The sequence below is a fragment of the Macaca fascicularis genome, chromosome 7 (genome assembly GCF_037993035.2).
Source record: "Macaca fascicularis isolate 582-1 chromosome 7, T2T-MFA8v1.1".
Lineage (NCBI taxonomy): Eukaryota > Metazoa > Chordata > Mammalia > Primates > Cercopithecidae > Macaca > Macaca fascicularis.
In genome coordinates this window covers 34,180,749-34,203,667 of record NC_088381.1, presented here as the reverse complement: position 1 = coordinate 34,203,667, position 22,919 = coordinate 34,180,749, and the positions used below count along the sequence as shown (strand labels likewise).

At 43.0% G+C, this 22,919-nt stretch overlaps 1 long non-coding RNA gene across 1 annotated transcript in view; it reads right to left on the bottom strand.

Moving 5' to 3' along the window:
• LOC135971809 (uncharacterized) overlaps positions 1 to 14,148 on the bottom strand; it is a 53,911-nt gene extending 39,763 nt beyond the window's left edge. Inside the window, exon 1 of the long non-coding RNA XR_010588076.2 lies at positions 13,740 to 14,148. This is a non-coding gene — a long non-coding RNA (uncharacterized lncRNA). The remainder of the gene's footprint in view (positions 1 to 13,739) is intronic.
• Positions 14,149 to 22,919: the final 8,771 nt, after the last annotated feature.

Sequence of the window (22,919 nt, the reverse complement as noted above, 5' to 3'; positions counted from 1 at the left end):
ATATTGAGACCTTATCACACACGGACACTTCCCCTCCAACGTTGTTAATCACATTAATAATAAGAACTAACTTTTCCTGTACCCTTAATAGGGACTGAGCACTCTACTAAGTGCTTTACATGCAGCATATTATTTGATCTGCACAAAATCCATTGTACAGGTAAGGAATTGAAGCACAGAAAGCTGAGCAACTTGCCCAATATCATTTAGCTAGTAAATACCAAATGGGGGCTAATTGATCTGGGAGCCTATTCTCTCCCAGGGTCAGGCATCTTGGGCCCATGGAAAGCAGGTCAGTAAGGGCCGCAGCTGGAACAGGCAGACAGAGCCCTGAGGGGTCTCTGAGTGGGCAGCTTTGGTGCAGCTGTGCTTCACCCAGGAAGAAGGCAGGGGAAACGGGCATGGCAAGTAATGACTTCACGGCCTTTCTGCACAAACTGCTTCCTCCCAGTTTTGCTCTAGACTTGCTCTGGAGGTTGCACTGCTAGGAGGGGCCCCAGGACCGTAGGAGTCGAATGGAGGGACTTGCAAGTCCACCTGCTTTCAGTGGAGTCTTTTTTCGGTGTTAGAGAAACTCAGGGCTAACATTTAAAATGCTAAATGCCCAAGGACAATTTGCATGTTTAAAAAACTACTTTTGACCTTCAGTAGCTGAGTTTTAAAGATGGAAATTAAAATACATGCTGTCCACAGAGGAACTCAGAGCAACCAGACCACAGATGACAAAAATCCACCATTTGTAGAACTCCACTTCTATATTATTCTAACCTGCATTTTTTCCTTCTTTTCCCTTCAGTTGTCAGGAAGGGGACTTGTGTAACAGAGGTGGAAGGGAACAAGTTTGAAAATCTGTTGACTGAAGTTATCTATTCTATCCCTACTCCCTGGGGCGACGGCAACATCACGATTGAAAGGTTAAGTCCAGGGGGAAAGTAGCTACGACTGTGGCAATTAATATGACTTTCCAGCTAAGACTATTTCCAAAATTTCCTATGGAAAAGAAATGTTCCTACATGGAAGAGAGAATGGCTCCGGTACTACTAATGTCCATCCACAGAATGCTTTTTGTTTTCTTTAAGACGAGTGTGTATTTCAGGTTTCAACTTTAGCGTTGAAAATCCTATGGAGCCATCGCTTGGAATACATTTTGCATTTGCTTCTGCTTGTCAGATCTCCTCACTTGCACCCCGCCGCCCTGCACTTCGCATATAATTCCCGATGTTACAGGAAATGACATCAATATGGAGGTAAACATACATATGCTTTCAATATGTCATTGATCCATGCTACATTTGGGGAGCATTTAGCAACAACAATAATTTTGGAACCTTGAATTCTGGAGAAATTTAAACTGTGGAAATCTTGCGAGTCAGGTTCACTAAGCCACACATTCAAATCTTCCATAAACTGACCTTCAGAACGTAGCTCAGAGGTTGGTAGGTCAAAAAGAGGGGTGGAGAACACAAATTTGAGCATTTCTCCCTCGTACACAAACAAAATGTTCGAGGAAGTACAGACGCGAATCTCTGCTACAAAAAGCCCAAAGTTCTCTCTCACCGCTACCGCTCTTGGAAAATTAAATGCCGTTTTCTTTTTTTCTGGTGGGAGTTGACAGTAGAAAAAAAGAGAATCTGAGTGAAAAATGTCTCAGTTTACACTTGCTTAGTTGTTTCTTCAAAGACAGTGATGGAGAGACCCTTAGATTATTTTAGTATTTCAAGATGCCAAAAGAAATTGTACCTACATTTATTTTCCTTTGTTTTAGCTGGAATTATATCAACTCTGTGACTGGACGCGGATTATCATTGACTAACAAGGGGAGCTAGTGGTGAATACATCTTTGGATTAATAATAAACGAGTGACTACCAAGTAAATGAAGTTTGTTTCTCAAGAAAATCTTGCAAATTTTAGGGTCTGTGAGGGGAAAACGAGTAACAGAGCCATCACCGATGAAAAGATCAGGAATCACTGGGTGGGCCAGCCCTCCACTGGGAAGTAAATGGGGATTTTTCACTCCTTTCAGATTAACTTTAGTTTTAATGGTATACCTTTTTTGCTTCTGAAAACTTGCTCAAAGATTGTGCGTAACACAACTTGTTTTGCAATCTGGATGCTGGAGAGAACCAGAGAAGTAGATTTGGAAGTAAAAGATATTTAATTGAATTGGCTTTTGTTTTGACAGATGTTTTATACAGTACTTTGTCTGTTAAGAACAAGATGTTCCAATAAATATTTGATAAGTGAGAGAGAAAATTTACTACGGGGCCATAAATCAATTGGCAAGAGGTCGTAAACTGCAAGATTGGTGCTCAAAGCATTTATTAGATTATCAGAATTTCAGTTTGATCTGCAGCTTTATCTACCTTCCCTTATCCATCATTTTTATGGGACATGAAAAAGAGTTATAAGGGATAAATTGCATTTAAAAAAATTAAAATATAGGTTTTAGACAAAGCAGTATGCCAGGATATGGAACTAGATTAAGTGATGAACCAAGAAAGATATCCAAAATTGAAATATTTTTGTTGCTTCATAAGACTTAAGTACCAGTTTAGTAGACAATAAAATACTAGGATAGAGAAATTATGGAAGTTTTAAAATACAGAGGGGTCCCAGAGATTGTTTCATCTGATCCCCCATCATTGTACAAATGAAGAAACCAAGGTCTGTAAGGTTAAGGGCTGCCTACAGCAACACAGTCTGTTAAGGGCATCAATGACCCTATTTCTGTTCAAGGTATTGCAGAATAGAAAGCTCTGTGATTTTTTTCTTTTTGGAGGGAATATGTTTTTGTTAACAGAGAGGCATAGAATATAAAAGGCTTATAATTAAGACTCTTATATACCATAAGTTATAAGACTCTTGTATACATTGAGGACAGGAACTGATGCTCATTGTTAGTACATTTTCTTAACTGTCAATAAATATTTGTCTGCAGGCAATTCTGTGTACCTAGAGTGTGCATTTCACACACACCCACTCTCATGTGCTGGCCATGCAATGGTGGCCTACGGACCAAAGGAACAGATCTCAGCATCCACATGCGGCGGATGGGCAAGGGGGACAAAAACCAAGCACATGGAGCTTGTGAAACACACCTTTCTACTTGAGTGATCCAAGGCCTGTTTTATTTTGGGCCAAGGGGTGGGTGCTGGCTTCCCAAAGAGGCAGGGCCAGCCCAGGGTGAGGCAAGCCAGGCAAAGGGTGTACAATTTAAGGTGGCCCTCGGTCTTAGGGCCATGCAAGTACAGACCCTGAACGTGCACTTCCCTGAGTGAGTGCCTCCTCCAGGTGTATGCTCTAGTATCTAGCTTGACAGGAAAAGGAGATTTGCCAAAGGAAGGGGTTGGGGCAATAAAGATGTAACTTCTCAACCACGTACCTAAGGGCCCCCATGTGCTACTACCACACCCTGGAAACCTGGAGACACAAGTGGTGAGGGCATGGGAAGGTGAACAACAGGATCTCTTCCCTGGAGATGCTTTCAGTCGCATGGTGGAGGCGGGCAGGTGCCATCTCACAACAGGCGGCATGAAACTTCATAGCTGCAACTGTTAATGACTACCAAACGAAGTGCTATGGGGACACCAGAAAACGTGGGGAAGATATATTGGAAAAGGTAGCATTTAAGCTGACATTGAGAATACTTATACTACTTATAAGAGGGAAAGGAAGAAAAATGGGAGCATCATTTTTGCCCAGGCACTGGATTCTCCTCTGGGAGGGGCGGCCGTGTGCAGGGGAGCCTGGGGAGCACAGAGGGCCCAAAGGAGGGCTACTTCCAGAGGAAAGCTCCTGCCAACCTCCATCACTCTGCGCACTGGGGCTCTGAATATAGGGTGGCCAGATGAAATAAAGAACACTCTGTTCAATATGCATTTCAAAGAATCAACCAATAATTTTTCAGTAAAATACAATAATGTCACAGATATTACATGTGACGTAATACTTTAAAAAGTATTCGTTGTTATCTGAAATTCGAATTTGTTGTGTTTTTTTTTTTTTAACTTTAAGTTCTGAGATACATGTGCAGAACATGCAGGTTTGTCACATAGGTATACATGTGCCGTGGTGGTTTGCTGCACCCATCAACCTGTCATCTAGGTTTTAAGCCCCACGTGCATTAGGTATTTGTCCTAATGCTCTCCCTTCCCCTTGCCACCAAACCCCGGACAGGCCCTGGTGTGTGATGCTCCCCTCCCTGTGTCCATGTGTTCTCATTGTGAAATTCAAATTTAACTAGGTGTCCCATATTTTTATTTACTAAATCTGACATCTCTATCTGAATAGAGCCACACACCCTAAAGAGCCAGTAAAAAAGGGCTCAAGGGAGGAGGAAAGGATGGAGAGCAATTGAGGAAATGGCCTGAGGAGCCTCCCAGACAGATTCAGACTGTCACACTGCACACTAAGCCTCTGCTCTAAAAGGAAAGTGATAGAATCCTAGAGCTGGAAGAACATTCAGAGCATCAGTTCTCAATCCAGGATGCACATTAGAATCTCCCAGGGGAGCTGTAAAAACTATCAGTGCCTGGAGTTCATCCTTAGATATTCTGATTTAATCGTTTTCAGTGTGGCCTAGGTATTAGCATGTCTTATAGCTCCCTGGGTGGCTCTAATGTCAAATAGAGTTGAGAACCACTGCTTTGGAGATGACTAAGTTCAGTCCTCCAAGGCACAAGGTCAGACAGATCTGGCCTTAGGATCCAACACTCTCAATTCCTAGCTGTTTGGCCTACACTATGCTTGGTTCACCATCTGCAAAATGGGGATAATATTCACGTTATAAGGTTGTTGTGTTGATGGTTTAAGACTTCCACTTAGACAATGCAGATTGAAACATGCATTTAAATTCACTCTACCTTGCAGCCCTGCTGAAATGAGCACAGATTGATAAAAATAGTGTTAAAAATACCAACTCATCTACCCATTCACTAGTGTAAAGAAAGCTAATATGAAACTGCAGAGGGGAGAAACCAGTGCAAAGCAGGCCAATTTACACCACTGAACCCTAGAAAGGTTCAGAGAGGGAGGCAGTGAGATTCTCTGCAAGTCAGACTGAGAGGCAGGCCAAAAATCCACAGGATTTGATCATGAATTACATAAAGTGTGCAGAGACCCCCACACCCTTTTGTCCAACCCCTGCAGCTGGTGAGAGAGGCCAGAGAGGGGTGAACTCGAGGACACTCAGTAGACACTCAAGCATACACAGGGTACATGCTGAAGAAAGGATGGGGCAATTTATCAAAAATTAGGGGGATAGAATGAAAGACTGCAGGCTGAATGGGAGTGTCCTAGCACCATCCCCCAAATGCTGGCAGCCAGGGACACACCCTAAAGGCAGGGGACTTTCCAAAGAACCTGATAGAGGGACAGATGCTGACACCCGAGGATCTCCTAAAGAAAGGCTATGTGCCCTCTCACTCCAGGCCCACCCGCAGAACTTCCCCACAACCTTTTAGTAATTCACCTGACAGCAAGGATAGAAGAGATTAGAAGAGAGCCTCTAAAATGATAGAAACCAAAAGCAAATGGGGTGCAGGGGGTGGGGCAGGTGGGACGCACTTGAAAGAAATAGAGATAATTCAAAGAGAATTTTTTAAAACTATAATGAATTAAAATATTATAGTTATTATCCAGGAGATCCAATATCTGACTAACAGAAGTTCCAACATAAGAAGACAGAAACTAGCAAGGAGTAAATTATCAACTAACTAATATAAGAAAAATTTTTCAGAAATTAAGACAGGCTTTCCTAGATTCAATGAGCCCAACAATCACCAGCTCTCCCTACATCTCCACAAAAAAGAATGGGTAGAGGGTGCTCACACCAAAGTGATTGAGTGAGTTTATCATGGAATTTTAATATCCTAGAGAATAAAAAAAAAAGACCTAAATGTTGAGAGCAGAAGAGAGAGGAAGAGTGAGAAAGGGGCGGGGAAAGTCACATATATAGGATTTGGAATCAGAATGCCATTGAATTCCTCCATAACTAGAAGCAAAAAGACAGTAGAGTCATTAATGCATTCCAGATCCTAAGTGGGGGATGATTTCCTACTTAGAATTCTATACCCAGCCCAACTACAAAGCAAATCATCAAACATACAAGGTATGGAAAAATTTGTCTCCTATCCTGCCTTTTTGCAACTTTCATTTTTGCTGAAAGATGTGTTTTGTCAACATTTGAGAGCAAAATGAGAAAGACAAAGACATGAGATCCAGAAAGCAGATCATATACAGGAATGAGGTAAAGAGAATTCCCTGGGTGAGAGTGAAGCGAAGTCTCAGAATGACAGAGTGTGGTAGATCACTAGACCCATCGGGCCAGAGTTCAGGACAGAGAACTCCAGCAGGGATGCCTCCAAGTCAAAGAAAATGGAATAATAGTTTGTTTGACTCATTTGACAATACAGAAAGGAGCTCTATGCTTCTGTTGGAAAGTTTGAGACTTCATTTTTAGACACATAGAAAATTAAACAAAGGGACTATAGATTCCAAAGTAAACTCAAGTCATGTAAAGAAGGACACTCACTACACTTTGAGAATATTAATAGAAATATTATTTATAGTCATTATAATATAAACACTGGATATTTAATTTAAAATAGAAAGGATGAAGGGAGCAGAAGTGTACGGGAAGGTGAGTGGATGAAGTATAAGAGCGAAACCACACTCTTCAGTCAGTAGATAATGCCTATCTTAGAAATGAAACAATAGCACTATAAGCATCTTATTTATAAATCTGGAGATAAATAACTGAGAAACAACTAAAGTAGTTGCTTTAGGGATGGAATGAGACTAAGAAGAGGATTTCTGTTTTTCATTATAAGCCTTCCAGTTCTATTAGACTTTTTATATTATATACATGTATTTCCTTAATGTGGGTCCTATTAAGTGTTTTGCATTTAGTAGGGGCTCAATGAACACTAGCTACTATTATCGAATTATAGACTTGATCTGGACAAATAGAAACATTGTGGCTTGCCTAAAGCTTCCTTCCCCTGAAACTGTCAGAAGCAGAACTAGGGCTTCTTCATTCAAAGCATTTTAAAAGGGCATCTGTGTCAGACCCAAGAATGAGGCAGTCCCGGTCCATGAGTATCACTCTGTTCAGGGACTGGGAGGAAGAGCACGAGTGTACATAACTATTTCACAAAGCATACCCTGGCAAGCACCAGGTAACAAGCCTTCAAGAGTTATCAAGCCAGCCTCTAACCAGTATGTCCCTCTCGCGTCCCATTCTCAATGCCAGAGCAGATCATAAATATTAAGGACTATCTGCCGCAGATGCTAACTTTTAACATGTGGGCGTTTAGGCTCTCTGGAGGTCATATACGCAATTCATCACAGTTCCCTTTCCTTTCTTATTTTCAATTTCTAGAGAAAAGCCTGTATTCATATTTTTAAATTTACAATAGCAATCAACAGGCCCATCCAAGTAGCTTTGGTCACTGACTGCCTAGCTATATTTACTTCCTCCAGGTTTTTTATCAAGTTTGGCTCTCTTGAAGCATTACCAGCACGTCATCCTTCTGGTGCCTTGCTGGCTAAATGATGGTCAAACTGCTCCAAACAATCAGAGTTTGGTAAGAAGAGCCAGGGAGCCAATCTTCCGGCTTTTTTTTTTTTTTACTACCACGGGTGTCCTTAGCGGGGCTGCCAAGCTGAGCAAGTTCACGGAACTGCGGTACTGGAGGGCTGTAAAAGGGTCTTTCCTGAAAATAAAGTAACAAAAAATCAAGCTCAGCTGGATTCTGATTTAATAATATCTGGCAAGCTAACTATATTATTTTTGAACACACAGACATAAATTTGATATGAATAATAAAACTGAAGTATAATATGGACAAAGGAAATATAAAATTCACCTAATCTTCAAAAGAAATTCTATACTTGAATAATTATGCTCTATTTATAAAACTAGAATAATTGAAAACAGGATTTTCAGTTGATTCATATAGCCTCTGAAATATTTATTATTGCAAGTCGAAAAGATCTGTCTGGGGTTTGTCACTGAAAATGTCTAAACTCAGTGTCCAGATGTTTATTTAAGTTGCTCCCACAGAGTTCTAATGTCAATACCAGGGGTTATCAGAGAGCATCGCTGTGTATCTTCCTTGACTAATATTCTCATTTCTTTTGCATCTTTGATGTTTTCTTTCATTAAAATTCCTGGCCCATATCCACAAAAATCTGCTGGGCTTGCATAAAAAATGAGTCTGCAGACCTGACATTTGATGATGCCCTGTGTGTTCACAAAGATAATATTTATCAGCAGCTATCAGTTAGACATTACAACCAGCAGCATTGAGTCGATTTAAGAGAATAAAAAAGAATACAGAATCCAGATTTTAGAATGTCTTACTTGCAGATTCCAACTTCCTGCCTATTCTTTTCTCCTAATGTTATGTAAGGCAAAGTTAGAACCGGCAATGGGATTTTTCACCATAGTCTGTGTGCATTCTCTCCCCTCCCTCCCTCTCATGCACCCTGTCTTCTTTTGAAAACCTAAAGTAAAATGACTTTAAAATAAAGGAAACCAGGCCCTCTGTCAAAACTCACTTCCTAAAGTTTCTGCAGAGTAAGACACCTGGGAGAACATTCTAAAGATAGATTGTATGATGTCCTTTTCCTTTGTGTGAAAGTGGCAAAAGACAACATGATTCCATGATTCTATTTTTTAGCTAACCAGATGGGGATTTTTTTCATCAGCTGCACAAAAGAAAACATGTACTAAAAGTTTCTCCTTTCTAAAACTAACTGAATTTTACCCAAATTGTTAAAGTACCTAAAACCCCCCAAAAAAGGGGGACATGAATAAATGAAATTTGCATGAATATTCAAAAGAGCCCAGTGCATCTGAAGGTTGGTCCAAGCTATGATCAGACGGGGAGTTAAGACCAGCAAGGGGTCAACACTATTTATCCTCTGCTGTTCGCCATGTTCATTTAAAAGAATTAAATCTGTTTTGAACTCCAATATAAAGTGAGGAAAAAGTTTGCTACAGACGTGAAAAACCACTAATGATACTACACAGTATCTTCTGGAAACTGTGAACAGATTAATTGGAAGATGTAACCTACAGGAAAATCTCCACCTATGCTGTTTACTTGATTAAATCATAAAATTCACAGACTCATGTAATACAGTCAGAGAGGTGGCTTCCTAGCACAGAGTAGTCACTGAATAAATGTTTATCAGCTTTTCAATGAATATCTAGTCCAGCATTTCTACATTAATAGCTATCACATAAAACTGAATCTCCAGGCAAATACATTTGGGAAATACTGGGCTAAATAAAGTTAAGCAGGCTTTTTACTCCAGGACCTCTCAAACCTTTAAAAAGCTAAGGTGGTGCAGAATTATCATGGGAGAGTGGGTGAAAGGGGGCAGATATTATGCTGTATTTCCCAAACCCATCTGATCTCCAAATTCCATTTTTCTCAAGATTTCTGTTTTAAGAGACACATTTTGGAACACATTGACCAGGTTCTACTCCTTCATTTTAGATACTGGACAATTCAAATCTCAAGAAGTCAAGTGACTTGGCCAAGCACTCAATTTGTTAACAGCAAAGCAAGAATTCTGCCCCACCCCCTCAACCTGTCACCTCCCCTCCCACCCCCATCCCCACCACCCAATATATCTTGATTCCTAGCCTGATAGCCCAGGACTCTTCTCTTCAGAGAACTTTTGTTGCTCTCCTGCTAATAGATTTATTTGTACTTCAAGTCTAACCTAAAGGGAATACACTTTTAAAGGCAACATTGGAGGTAATGCAGCATTACCTGGTGATGTGCCATGGTAATTCTAGCACTGTGTGGTCTCTATTGAGTATGGAAGATCAGTTACCTTTGTGGAGGTGAGCAGGGGCAAGTAGAATTCATGTTTCCATAGCACCCTTCCATTACACTTCCCCATTTTTAACTATTAGGGTTCCCCCCCACACTGTTCATTTTAAGAGGTCAAGGAATTAGCTTTACAGTCTGTCACATGGCATGTTCATGTTGGTGAACATCCATGGAATGAATGAATGACCAAATGAACTAACCAACAAGCTGTGTCTTGCTTTTAAAGGATTTCTCAGCTCTTTGAAGGAAAGAATGACTAAACATCAACACCAGAAGATAGAAGACAAAATGATTTCTGTTTCCAAAGAAGATCCAGGCCGAGATAAAGGGGCTGGGCATAGGAGCCCCAGCCGGCTAACCCCCAGGCCAACCCACAGGAGGGTATTTACTTTGGCGGTTTCCCAAAAAGAGTAACGAAAATAGAAACAATGTGGTCAGTTAGATAAAAGTTTGCAAATTGCTTCGTTTCTTATATTGTCCATACTTTTTACATCTAGAATTTAGTTGGGAGGGGAGACATAACTGGGATATGTATCTGAAGTTGACAGTAAGTAATTCTTTGGTAAATTACCTTGTTTGGAACAACTACTCTTGGAAGAAACGTTGAGTGCACGATTCAGATCGCGCCCTCCAGTGGTGAAAGCCCGCAGTGGCGTGTGGCCTATGGAAATTCCTGGATAGCCACTGTCCCTTCTTAGTCCCAGATTGTGCCAATATTAATTTTATTTCAGATTTTTGACTAGAAGAGGAAAGTTCTTTTAACATTAATAACTTGCACAGTGCCTCCATATATAAATTATTCTGGCAAGAAATGGCGTGGGTCAAATCTGAAGACCTCTTCTATCTGGGCTCTGGATGTGTCAAGCCAAAATTCTTGAAAAATAAAGGTGGTTAAAAGCAGTCAGGCCAGATGCAGTGGCTCAGGACCATCATCCCAGCACTTTGGGAGGCTGTGGTAGAAAGATCACTTGAGCCCAGGAGTTCAACACCAGCCTGCACAACAGAGCAACAACCTGTCTCTACCAAAAAAAAAAAAAAAAAAAAAAAAAAAAAAGCTGAGGCAGAAAGATTGCTTGAGCCCAGGACTTTCGGGATGCAGTGAGCTACGATCACACCATTGCACTCCAGTCTGGGCCGGGCCACAGAGCAGAAGACCTTGTCTCAAAAAAAAAAAAAAAAGCATTTAAGAAATTTGTGCATCATCCCTACTAATCTCAATTAAGTGATCATTTTCTAAGGGTGAGCACATTTTTTTCCTTTCTTTTAAAGAATTAAGATAACATGAAGGGAAGAGAGACACACACACTCATGAACTCAACCCAGGTATGTGTTTCTGGGATCCAGAGAGGGGGCGGTTCCAAGAGAAGGAATGTGGCAGGACCTCCTGATGAAAAAACCCATCTGGGACTTGAGAAATCTGGATTCAATTCTTGGCTCCATCGCGAGCTCACTGCATAATTAAGGGGGCAGATCAGCTAATCTCTCTGTCCTTCACTTTGTCCTCTTTAAAATGATAGTATCTGGCCTCTCCCCTCTTCTTAGGAATGCCAAGTCAGCAGATGCTGGGACTGGAACGTGGGGCCGCAGAGGCCAATTAGCTGTAGGCTGCAGGGAGCTGTGCCCAGCCCCTCCTGCCCCAGCCTGTCCCGCAAATTAATGTCTTTGGTCACACAGGGTCTGCCTGAGAGAGTGTGAATGAATTTCAGACAACTCACAGCTCTTCCCTTCAGATGATGAGGCAAAATAGCATTTCTTTTGTGCAGCACAAATTTTGTTTAATTGCATAAAATTACTATCGCCATCATGAAAAGAAGACATAATTAGGTACATGCAGAGAGGGGACCTATTACAGAAGAAGCATTTGCCCAAGAGTCAGGAAACCTGGGTTCTGTCCTGGTTGTGGCAGCTGGGTGACCTTGGACACATCCACTAATAATAAGTACTGTTTGCTGGGGGCTTACAATATGTTGGGCAACAGATGAATATGAACTCACATATTTGATGTGTCTGGCATGTATACAGTGAGTGCTCAGTAAATGTTCACTATTAGTATGATCATCTAATTTAATCTCCTAATAACCTTATGAGACAGGTCTTATTGTTATTCCCACTATGTAGATGGGAAAACTGAGGGTAAGGAAAGTGGCTGCTCTTATGTGCCACCCAGATCCCCTTCAGGACTAAAGAATCTAATCCCCCAGCTGCTGGGAGTGCTGCCAGAGAATGGCCCTCAGCTGTCAGTCCTCTTTGAGGATTGCTTCGGCTGAAGAAAGCTGGCTCACCGGAGGACACCCATCCTGCCGGCTGTCACTGCGCAGTCCACAGCCAGTGACAGATCATGCATGGTAGAAAAGCCTGGCTTCCTGTATTCATTTCGTTGGGCTACCACAACAAATTACCACAAACTGGTTGATTTAAAACAATAGGCTGGGTGTGGTGGCTCACGACTGTAATCCCAGCACTTTGGGAGGCCGAGGTGGGTGGATCACAAGGTCAGGAGATCAAGACCATCCTGGCTAACACGGGGAAACGCCCTCTCTACTAAAAATACCAAAAAAAAAAAAAAGGGCTGGGCATTGTGGCAGGCACCTGTAGTCCCAGTGATAGGTGACAATGTGCCGGCAGCCCTCGCTTGCTCTGGGCACCTTCTCGGCCTAGGCGTCCGCTCTGCCCATGCTTGAGGAGCCCTTCAGCCCACCACTGCACTGTGGGAGCCCCTCTCTGGGCTGGCCAAGGCCAGAGCCGACTCCCTCTGGCTCAGGGAGGAGTGGAGGGAGAGGCGTGGGCAGAAACCGGGGCTGCAGCTAGCTGCTCGAGGGCCAGGAGGCCAGCGCAAGTTCCGGGTGAGTGCAGGATTGGTGGGCCCCGTACTCTGAGCAGCCGGCTGATGCCGCTGGCTCCGGGCAGTGAGGGGCTTAGCACCCAGGCTACAGAGGGTGCGCTGGGTTTCCCAGCACTGCAGGCCCGCCCGCGACTTGCTCAAATTCTCGCAGGACCTCGGGGCCTCTGCCACCTTCCCGTGGGGCAGGGCTGCGGACCTACAGTCCGTCATGCCTGAGCCCCCCTCCCGCCCACCATCAGGTCCCACACGGCCTGAGCCTCCTGGAGGGGCACAGCCCACTGCTCCGCCGGCACCTGGTCCCATCAACCACCCAAGGGCTGAGGAGTGTGGGGGCGTGGGGTGGAACTGAGGGGTACCTCTGCCCACAGGCCCTGCCCGAGATCCACTGGGGGAAGCCAGCTGGGTGGGGACTTGGAGAACTTTTTTGTCTAGCTGGAGGATTGTATATGCACCAATCAGCACTCTGTACCTAGCTAACCTGGTGGGGACTTGGAGAACTTTTATGTCTAGCTGAAGGATTGTAAATGCACCAATCAGTGCTCTGTGTCTAGCTCAAGGTTTGTAAATGCACCAATCAGCACCCTGTCAAAATGGACCAATCAGCTCTCTGTGAAATGGACCAATCAACAGCATGTGGGTGGGGTCAGATACGGCAATAAAAGCAGGCTGCCAGCCCCAGCAGTGTCATTCCGCTCGGGTCTTCTTCGGTGCCGTGGTTGGTGTGTTCTTTTGCTCTTTGCAATAAATCTTGTTGTTGCTGACTCTTTGGGTTTACACTACCTTCATGAACTGTAACACTCATTGCAAAGGTTTGCAGCTTCACTCCTGAAGCCAGCGAGATCAGGAACCCACCGGGAGGAATGAACAACTCCAGATGTACCCTCAGGCTGCCTTTAAGAGCTGTAACACTCACCTGAAAGTCTGCAGCTTCACTCCTGAAGCCAGTGAGACCACAAACCCACCAGAAGGAGGAAACTCTGAACACGTGTGAATATCAGAAAGAATAAACTCTGGACACACCATCTTTAAGAACTGTAACACTCACCTGGGTCCGCGGCTTCATTCTTGAAGTCAGTGAGACCACGAACGCACCAATTCCGGACACACCAGCTACGCGGGAGGCTGAGGCAGGAGAATGGTGTGAATCTGGGAGGCATGGCTTGCTGTGAGCCGAGATCACGCTGCTGCACTCCAGTCTGAGCAGAGCAAGACTCTGTCTCACATAAATAAAACAGAAATGTGTTCCCTTGAAGTTGTGGTGACTAGAAGGCTGAAAGCAAGGTGTCAACAGGAACCTGGTTGGTTCCTTCCTGAGTCTCTGAAGGGAGGTCAGTTCCATGATTTTCTCCTAGCATTTGGCGGCTGCAGGCAATTCTTTGCGTTCTTTGGCGTCTATTACATACATCGCTCCCATCTCTGCTCCTGTCCTGCCTGAGCTTCTCCCTTGCGTGTCTGAGTGTCCAATCTCTCCTTTCTCTTATGAGGACACCATTTATTGGATTTAGAGCTCACTCTTAAGTACAAGATAATGATCTTAACCTCCTTCATTTAATTATATTTGCAAACACCAGGTAAGGTCACATCCACAGGTACTGAGGGTTGGGACTAGGACGTACCTTTTTTGGGGCCTATGTTCAGCCCACTCCACCCCTGAGAGGGAAACAGAGCTGAAGGGCTTCCCAAGCTCCAGACCTCCGTGTGAAGTCGCCTGAGTCCTTTGTCGAGACCTCATCACAGCCCAGGGAGGCACCCCAGCTTCTCCCATGCCCAGTTCTGCTGCTTTTTCTTCCCTTTCACAGGTGCTTCTTTTCAGGACCTCTGCCTGATAAGTGTCTCGCATCCTAATATCCATCTCCTTGTCTGCCATCATCGCATACATTTCAAAATCCCCCTAAACTTCAATCTGTATACTTTTTGAACCCACATACTTTTTAAATTCTTCTGCATTCTAATTCAAGTCTGCATTATTCTGTAGGTACCTCTGGCCAGATATTACCAATTTCTCCATTTCCCAGATGTCCTGAATTTCCCTGCTTCCTTCCTTTGCAAATGCTGTGTCTACCCATCTCTCCATCATCCATCCATATCCTACCTCTGGTTCAAGACATGGTTCTGACCCCCTCTTTCATGGCGTCTTCCTGGCCCCATGCTTGCAAGTGACGCCGTTGGTGCTCTCTTTGTCCTGTGGTCCTGTCTACTTTGGATAAGGATGCTGTGTGCGTGTGGCAGCTCTAGGAAGTCTGTGAGGGCAGGATTTGAGTCCAGCATGAGTCTGCTGCACGTGAGGCCCGTCCTGTTCACCTGCCATGGTGCCTCCCAGGGCTGTGTTGCTTGTCCTTTTCGCTTCCTGCTCTGTGCTCTCCCTGGGCACCTTTTTTAACGAGGAGTCTCGGCTGACTACAACCTCTGCCTCCTGGGTTCAAGTGATTCTCCTGTCTCAGCATCGCAAGTAACTATGACTATAGGTGTGTGCCACCACACCCAGCTAATTTTGTGTATTTTTAGTAGAGATGGGGTTTCACCATGTTGGCCAGGCTGGTCTCAAACTCCTGACCTCAGGTGATCCACCCGCCTCGGCCTCCCAAAGTGCTGGGATTATAGGTGTGAGCCACTGTGCCCGGCCTCCCTGTGCATCTCATCGATGGGCTTCACCACCTTCTTTTATGAAGGAGCCTCATCCTTGGTCACCAGTCACCACCTTTCTCCCACAAGTCAGGCTTGCCTTGCTAGTGGCCCCCTAGACCTGCCTGCAAGATCTCCTGGAGGACCCCCACAGGTACACCAAAGCTGAGTGCCCATGTCATCCCCTCAGGCATATTCTTGTCCTATGAACTCCATTTCTTCCAAACTTAGGAACTCTAGCTTCCAGACTTAGGAACCGCAGTGTGACAGGACGACACTTATTACTAAAGGAATGTCCAGGTCTTCGTCTCTGAATGCTGTGGCTTCTGTGACATATGAATTGGGATCAGTCTTGAAGACCAAAGGGCAAAGCCGTGCCTCATCGAGGGGTTCTAGGTGGGCAACCTGACTCTTCTGTTCTCTCCCACAAAGCAGTGAATCCAAGTCAGGGGGCAGGCGGGAAGATGTTAAGATGAAACCAGCCTCACGGGCTGGAAGCCGGAGGAGTAACAGTTGTTTATGTCAAGACTGTCTCATCCTTGCAACAAGCCTATGAAGGCGATACTATGATGATTATTCCCACCTTTCAGACAGGAGGTTTAGAGCAGTTAAGGAACTTGCTCAGCATCGCCCTGGGAGTAAGGGGTGGGTCTGAGCTGCTGGCACAGGCAGTTGCGCAAGTGCAGGGCTGGTGCTGCGGGTGAGGCAGTGGTGGCAGAAGGCACAGTCTAAGATCTGGAAAGGTGAGCTAGAGAGGGCTGTTTCTGTGCTTCTTGCCTTCTGTTTCCCCTGTTCACCCTGATCATGAAGGAGAATATCTGTGAAAGTGCTGCTGTCAGGACCAAAGGAAGGGTCCACCCAGAGCCCAGTGTGAGGGCCTTGGTGACATGCACCAGGGTTCTTCCCCACCCCATCCTCGCCAGCCCTCTGTGAAAGCCAGGCACTAACTGCCTGGAATTCAAACAAACAGCACAACAGGAAAGGCTGCTCAGGAAATGAAAAAGGGTGCTTGACTTAGGCCCAGGCCTTAAAAGGGCGTGACTTCGAGAAAGCCCCTGCCTCGTTGGCCCTGAATTTCCTTCTCTGGAGAATGCTGGGATAAAATACCTACCTCAGGGCAGGCATAAGAACCAAGAGAAACCACAGATGCAAAGTCATCCCCTTGACAACAAATTGCCAGGTACATGGGAGGGGGTTACTCCACATGGAAGCAAACAGGCCCTCAGGGACATGCAAATGTGGCCCTCCAAGCCTGCCCTTCTTCCACTCCATCCGCTCATTGTCTCATTTCATTCATTCACTCATTCATTCATTCATTCATTCAGTTATCAAAATGTTACTGAACGCTCACTATGTGTCTAGCACTATTCTAGCCTGGACACGTAGCAATAAACACATAAACATCCCTGCACTCATATTCTAAAGGGGGATCTTAGACAATAAACAAACAGAAAAACATGCAATTCTATGAAGACAAAGCAGTAGGGGGCTATGTTATATTCATTGTCATCCCTGATCAGGTGACATTTGAATCGATACTTGTAGGAAACCAGCCCCCCTGATATTTGGGGAGGGAATGTTCAAGGCAGCTGCATTTAAGAAATGCATGTCATAAAACCATAGATCATGCCATACATAGTGATTCTTCTGCTGAACGTGAGCAAGGTAAATTGAAAACCTTCTGGAAAGGAATCACCATTCTAGATGCCTTTAAGAATATTCATGATTCATGGGAAGAGGTCAAAATATCAACGGTAACAGAAGTTTGGAAGAAGCTGTGCCAGCTGTGCACAAGCCCTTAGGCAGGAACACTCTTGCCACATTCTGGCAGTAGCAAGGAGGCCCATGTGGCTGGAGCCAAGAGATACTGTCAGAGGTGCTGGAAGCAGGGGCATGTGGAGTCTTGTAAGTTACCATAATGACTTTAGCTTTGATTCTGAGTCAGATGGGAGTCAGTGAAGGGCTCAGGGCAGAAAAATGACCTGATCTGACTTCTGGCTTTACAACACATGCTGGCTGCTGTGATGAGACCTCACTGTCATGTGGACAAGGGCTGGAACAGGGAGACCAGATCAGAAGCCCCTGCAATTGGTCCAGGCAACAGAGCATGGTAGTTCATTTGAACATCAAATTCCATTTTTCTCAGGATTTCTGTTTTAAGATACATATTTTGGGAGATACTGACTAGGTCCAATCATTTGTTTTAGAAAGTGAAACACTCAAATCCCAAGAAGTGAAGTGACTTGGCTAATACTAAAGCAAGAACTCTGCCACCATCTTCACCACCACCACGACTGCCACCACCACCCCATTCTATCCCCTGGTTCCTAATCCAAGAGCTTCCAACTCTCCTCAGAGCACTTTTGTTGCAGTTGAGTTCAGAGACAAGGTCTGAACTAGAGATAAAAGTTTGGGAGTCATTAAATATAAATGGTATTTAAAACCAAGAGGCCAGATGAGGTCACCCAAGGAGTGAGCATGGTAGAGAAGGGCGAGAATCCTGAGGATTTCAATGTTTAGTGATTGTGAAGATGAGAAGGAATCTGCAAAGGTGACTAAGAGGAAGTGGCCATTGAGTACAGGCATGTCTTGGAGATAACATGGATTCAATTCCCGATATAAAGCAAATATCACAATAAGGCAAGTCACACAATTTGTTTCCCAGTGCATATAAAAGTTATCTTTACACTACACTGTAGTCTATTAACTCTGTAATCACATTATGTCTAAAAATGTATATACCTTAATTTTTAAATACTTTATTGCTAAAAAGAACTAGCAAGTATAATTTAGCCTTCAGTGAATTACAATCTTTTTGCTGGTGGAGGGTCTTGCCTCAATGTTGATGGCTGCTGACTCATCAGGGTTATGATCACTGAAGGGTGGGGTGACGGTGACAACTTCTTAAAACAACACAACAATGAAGATCACTACATCAATTGACTCTTCCTTTCACCAAAGATTTCCCTGTAGCATGTGACATTGTTTGACAGTATTTTACCCACAGAACTTCTTTCCAAATTGGGATCAATCTTCTAAAACCCTGCCACCTCTTAATCAACTAAGTTTATGAAATAGTCTAAATCCTGCTGGGCATGGTGGCTCATACCTGTAAACCCAATACTATGAGAGGCCAAGGCCGGTGGATCACTTGAGTCCAGGAGTTCAAGACCAGACTGGGCAACATGGCAAAACCCCATCTCTACTAAATACAAGAAAATTAGCCAGGCATGGTGATGTGCACCTGTAATCCAAGCTACTCAGGGGGTGCTGAGGTGGGAGGATTGCCTGAGCCTGGGAGGTCAAGGCTTCAGTGAGCTATGATCCTGTCACTGCACTCCAGCCTGTGTGACAGAGCGAGACCCCCCCTAAAAAAAATTTCTAAATCCTTTGCTGTCATTTCAACAATATTCACAGCATATGCACCAGGAGTAGATTCTATCTCAAAAAATCACTTTCTTTGTTCTGCCACAGGAAGCAACTCTTCATCATTTCAAGTTCTGAAATAATAGCAAATGAAAACAATTGCTTCATGGTAATTCAGTACCATCTTCAGGCTCCACTTCTAATTCTAGAACTAGAATTACTTCTAATAGAATTAGTTCTTGCAATTTCCATCACATCTGCAGTTTATTCCTCCACTAAAGTCTTGAACCCCTCAAAGTCATGCATGAGAGTTGGAATCAACTTCTTCCAAACTCCCATTATTGTTGATTTTTGACCTCTTCCCATGAATCACAAATATTTTTAATGGCATCTACAATGGTGAGTCCTTTCCAGAAGATTTTCTATTTACTTTGCCTAAATTCATCAGAGGAATTACTACATGTGGCACTATCTATATAGCCTTATGACATGTATTTCTTAAATTGTAAGACTTGAAAGCAGAAATTACACCTTGATCCATGAGCTGCTGAATGAATGTTGTGTTAGCAGGCATGAAAACATTAATCTCTTTATACATCTCCATCAGAGCTCTTGAGTGACTAGGTGCATTGTCACTGAGCAGTAATAGTTTGAAAACAATCTTTTATTCTGAGTAGTGGGTCTTAACAGTATGATTAAAATATTCAGTAAACTATGTTGTAAACAGGTGTGCTATCATCTAGGCTTTTTCCATTTATAGAACACAGGCAAAGTACAATTAGCATAATCCTTCAGAACCCTAGGATTTTCAGAATGGTAAATGAGCAATGGTTTCAACTTAAAGTCACCCTGCATTAACTCCTAGGGGGAACAAAGTCAGCCTGTCCTTTAAAGCTTGGAAGCCAGGCATTGACTTCACCTCTCTTGCTGTGGAAGTCCTAGATGGCATCTTCTTCCAATAGAAGGCTGTTTTGTCTACACTGAAAATCTGTTTAGTGTAGCCACCTTCATCAAAGACCTTAGCTAGATCTTGTGGATAACTAGCTACATCTTCTACACTGGCACTTGCTGCTTCACCTTGCACTTTTATATTAATGGAGATGGCTTCTTTCCTTAAACCTCATGAAGCAACCTCTCCTAGCTTCAAACTTTTCTTCTGCAGCTTCCTCACCTCTCTCAGCTTTCACAGAGTTGAAAAGAATTAGGGCCTTGCTCTGGATTAGGCTTTGGTTTAAGGAAATATTGTGGCTAGTTTGATCTTCTATCCAGACCACTAAAACTTTCTCCATATTAGCGGTAAGACTGTTTCACTTTCTTACCATTTATGTGTACACTAGAGTAGCACTTTTAATTTCCCATCAAGAATTTTTCCTTTGCATTCACACTTTGGCTAACAGTTTTTTGCAAGGGGCCTAGTTTGGGCTTATCTAGCTTTCAACATGTCTTCCTCACTAAACTTAATCATTTCTTTTTTTTTCCTTTTTTCTGAGATGGAGTCTCACTCTGTCATCCAGGCTGGAATGCAGTGATGGGATCTCGGCTCACGGCAACCTTTGCCTCCCAGGTTCAAGTGATTCTCCTGCCTCAGCCTCTCAGGTACCTGGGATTACAGGCACCCAACCACGCCTGGCTAATTTTTGTATTTTTAGTACAGACGGGGTTTCACCATGTTGGCCAAGCCGGTCTCAAACTCCTGACCTCAGGTGATCTGCCCACCTCAGCCTCCCAAAGTGCTGGGATTATAGGTATGAGCCACCGTGCCCGGCCAGCTTAATCACTTCTAGCTTTTGATTTAAAGTGAGAGATGTGCAACTCTTCCCCTCACCTGAACACTTAAGAGGCCATTGTAGGGTTATTAATTGACCTAAATTCAGTATTGTTGTGTCTCAGGGAATAGGAAGACCAATGGAGAGGGAGAGAGTTGGGGGAATGGCCACTGAGCGGGGCAGTCAGAACATACACAAGTATTTATTTCTCAATTAAATTCACCATCTGATAGGGGAATGGTTCATGGCACCTCAAAACAATTACAAAGGTAACATCCAAGATCATGGAGAGACATAATAATAATGAAAACATTTGAAATATTGCAGGAATTACCAAAATGTGACAGTGTGACACAATACATAAAGTGAGCACATATTGTTGGAAGAACTGGTGCCAATATACTTGATTGACCCAGGGTTGCCACAAACCTTCAACTGGTTAAAAAAAAAAAAAAAAATGCCTTATCTGAGAAGCATAATCAAGGGAAATATAAATAAAATGAAGTATGCCTGTACCTCCCAGAAGTGGTTTTCCAGAAACCAGAAAAAAATAAAATAAAATAAAATGTTTCATGAAAGAGGGAGAGATCACCTATGTCAAAAACTGCTGAGGGGTCAAGAAAAAGGACTGGAAATTGATTATTGAACTTAGCAGCATGAAGGTCACTGGTGACCTTGACAAAAGCTTTTTCAGGAGAATGTTTGGAGTAAATACTTAAAATTTAAGTGGATTTGAGAGAAAATGGGAAGGGAGGAGTTGACAGTGTGATAGACAACTCTTCCAAATTATGCTTTCTTGCTACCCTTTGGCTGTTCAGGGCACCTCCAGGCTGCTTCCTATTCCTTGTCCTTCTCCTCTTTCATTTTCCGTTTTCTCTCTTCTCTCCCACCATCCTCCACCCCCCAAAAAACTTGCCTGTTCCATTACCATTGCTTTAAGCCCTATCTTCCTTGATGAAAAAAATCATCTAATAAACTGATATTCACCGAGATATTGATAAGAGTTGATTGATGCCAATTAGTCAGCTATACTGTTCAGACCCCAAGACCGTTGTTACCCTTGGATGCTGATAAAAGACTAAGAGTCTCAGAAGGACGGGTGAGAAGTTTCTGTAGGCTGACGGAAGTGGAACTACTGAAGACGGAAAGGAAGAGGTGTGAAAATGGGCACATTCGAAATAGACCAAGTCAGGAGTGAAAAGGAAAAAGGGGGTCATGCTTATAAATAATGGGCAGCACATTACCCTGGTTCAAGAAAATTATAGTACCGGACCCAGCTGCAATAGTTATGACTATCTTTAAAAACATCCATAATTTTAAAATTAGAAACTAGATTGCTGGCACTGCACTTTTTCAGTAATTTTATAAAAATGTGTTAATTATGAGATGACTCCATATTAATCAAAGAGCATTGGCCTAGGAAAGAAAAAAATTGGCCGTGTCAGAACCAGCTGCCCAACCATAGCAAGTCTCCATGCTTCTCTGTGCCTCAGTTTCTTCATTTATAGGGTTTGGAACAAATAACTAAGCTTCCTTCCTTCCCTAAAAACTGAAGATGTTAATTCAATATAAGATTTGTTTTCTGTTGCCAGTTACGGTGTTTCTAATGGTGCTTTATTTTTACTCCACTAAGAGTAACTAAAGGGGAGAAAAAATCTTCTTTATTGAAAATCTAAATAATTGACAGAAGATATGCTTTCATTTTTATAACACAATCACTAGAAAAGCTATTTAATTCAATACAAATATATGTGGTACTGATTAGGAAAACTGATATATTTACTAGCAATATTTTTGGACAAAATTTATAAGCACTGAGCTGAGTCTCCCTCTTTTAAGGAGTATTTCTGTATGCTCTAAATAAGGACTTGATTTACAACTCTCATTCTTTTGCCTTAATAATGTGAAATTTTTCCATATGAAGTTGGATCTCTCCTTAGCTCAATGTCCTAATTTCCCCTTGTCAAAATAGCTTTTTTAGGGAGTCCCTATTGTTCTCAGTTAATTTTAACACTAAATTAAAAGTTTCATATGGTGGTGATTTTAAAACATTTTACTTCATATGGCCAAAGGTACCCCCTAAACTACTTCAATCATAATTGTTACCATCGTTACAATAAGGTTTTCATATAGAATCTCTTTTAAACCTCAAAATGCTCTATAAAGACCACACTTTGAAATTTTGTTCTCTTAAAACATACCCCATACATTAGATAAGGGGTCACTGACCTCATCTTACAGACTTAATAGTCAAGAGAGTACATAACTTCCCACTGGATTCAAAGGAAATAGTGGTATTTAAATCCTAAATCTAATAATCTAATGCTATTCCAGTGGCTTACCCTCTTTTTTTAATTTTTTTGCCTTTTTTAAATTCCAAGTTTTCTAAAACCATCTGGGAAGTAATAGATCATATTTAATTGTTCAGGCTTTTATGCTGTACTTTCAGAATCGCGTCTGATTTGTGGTCT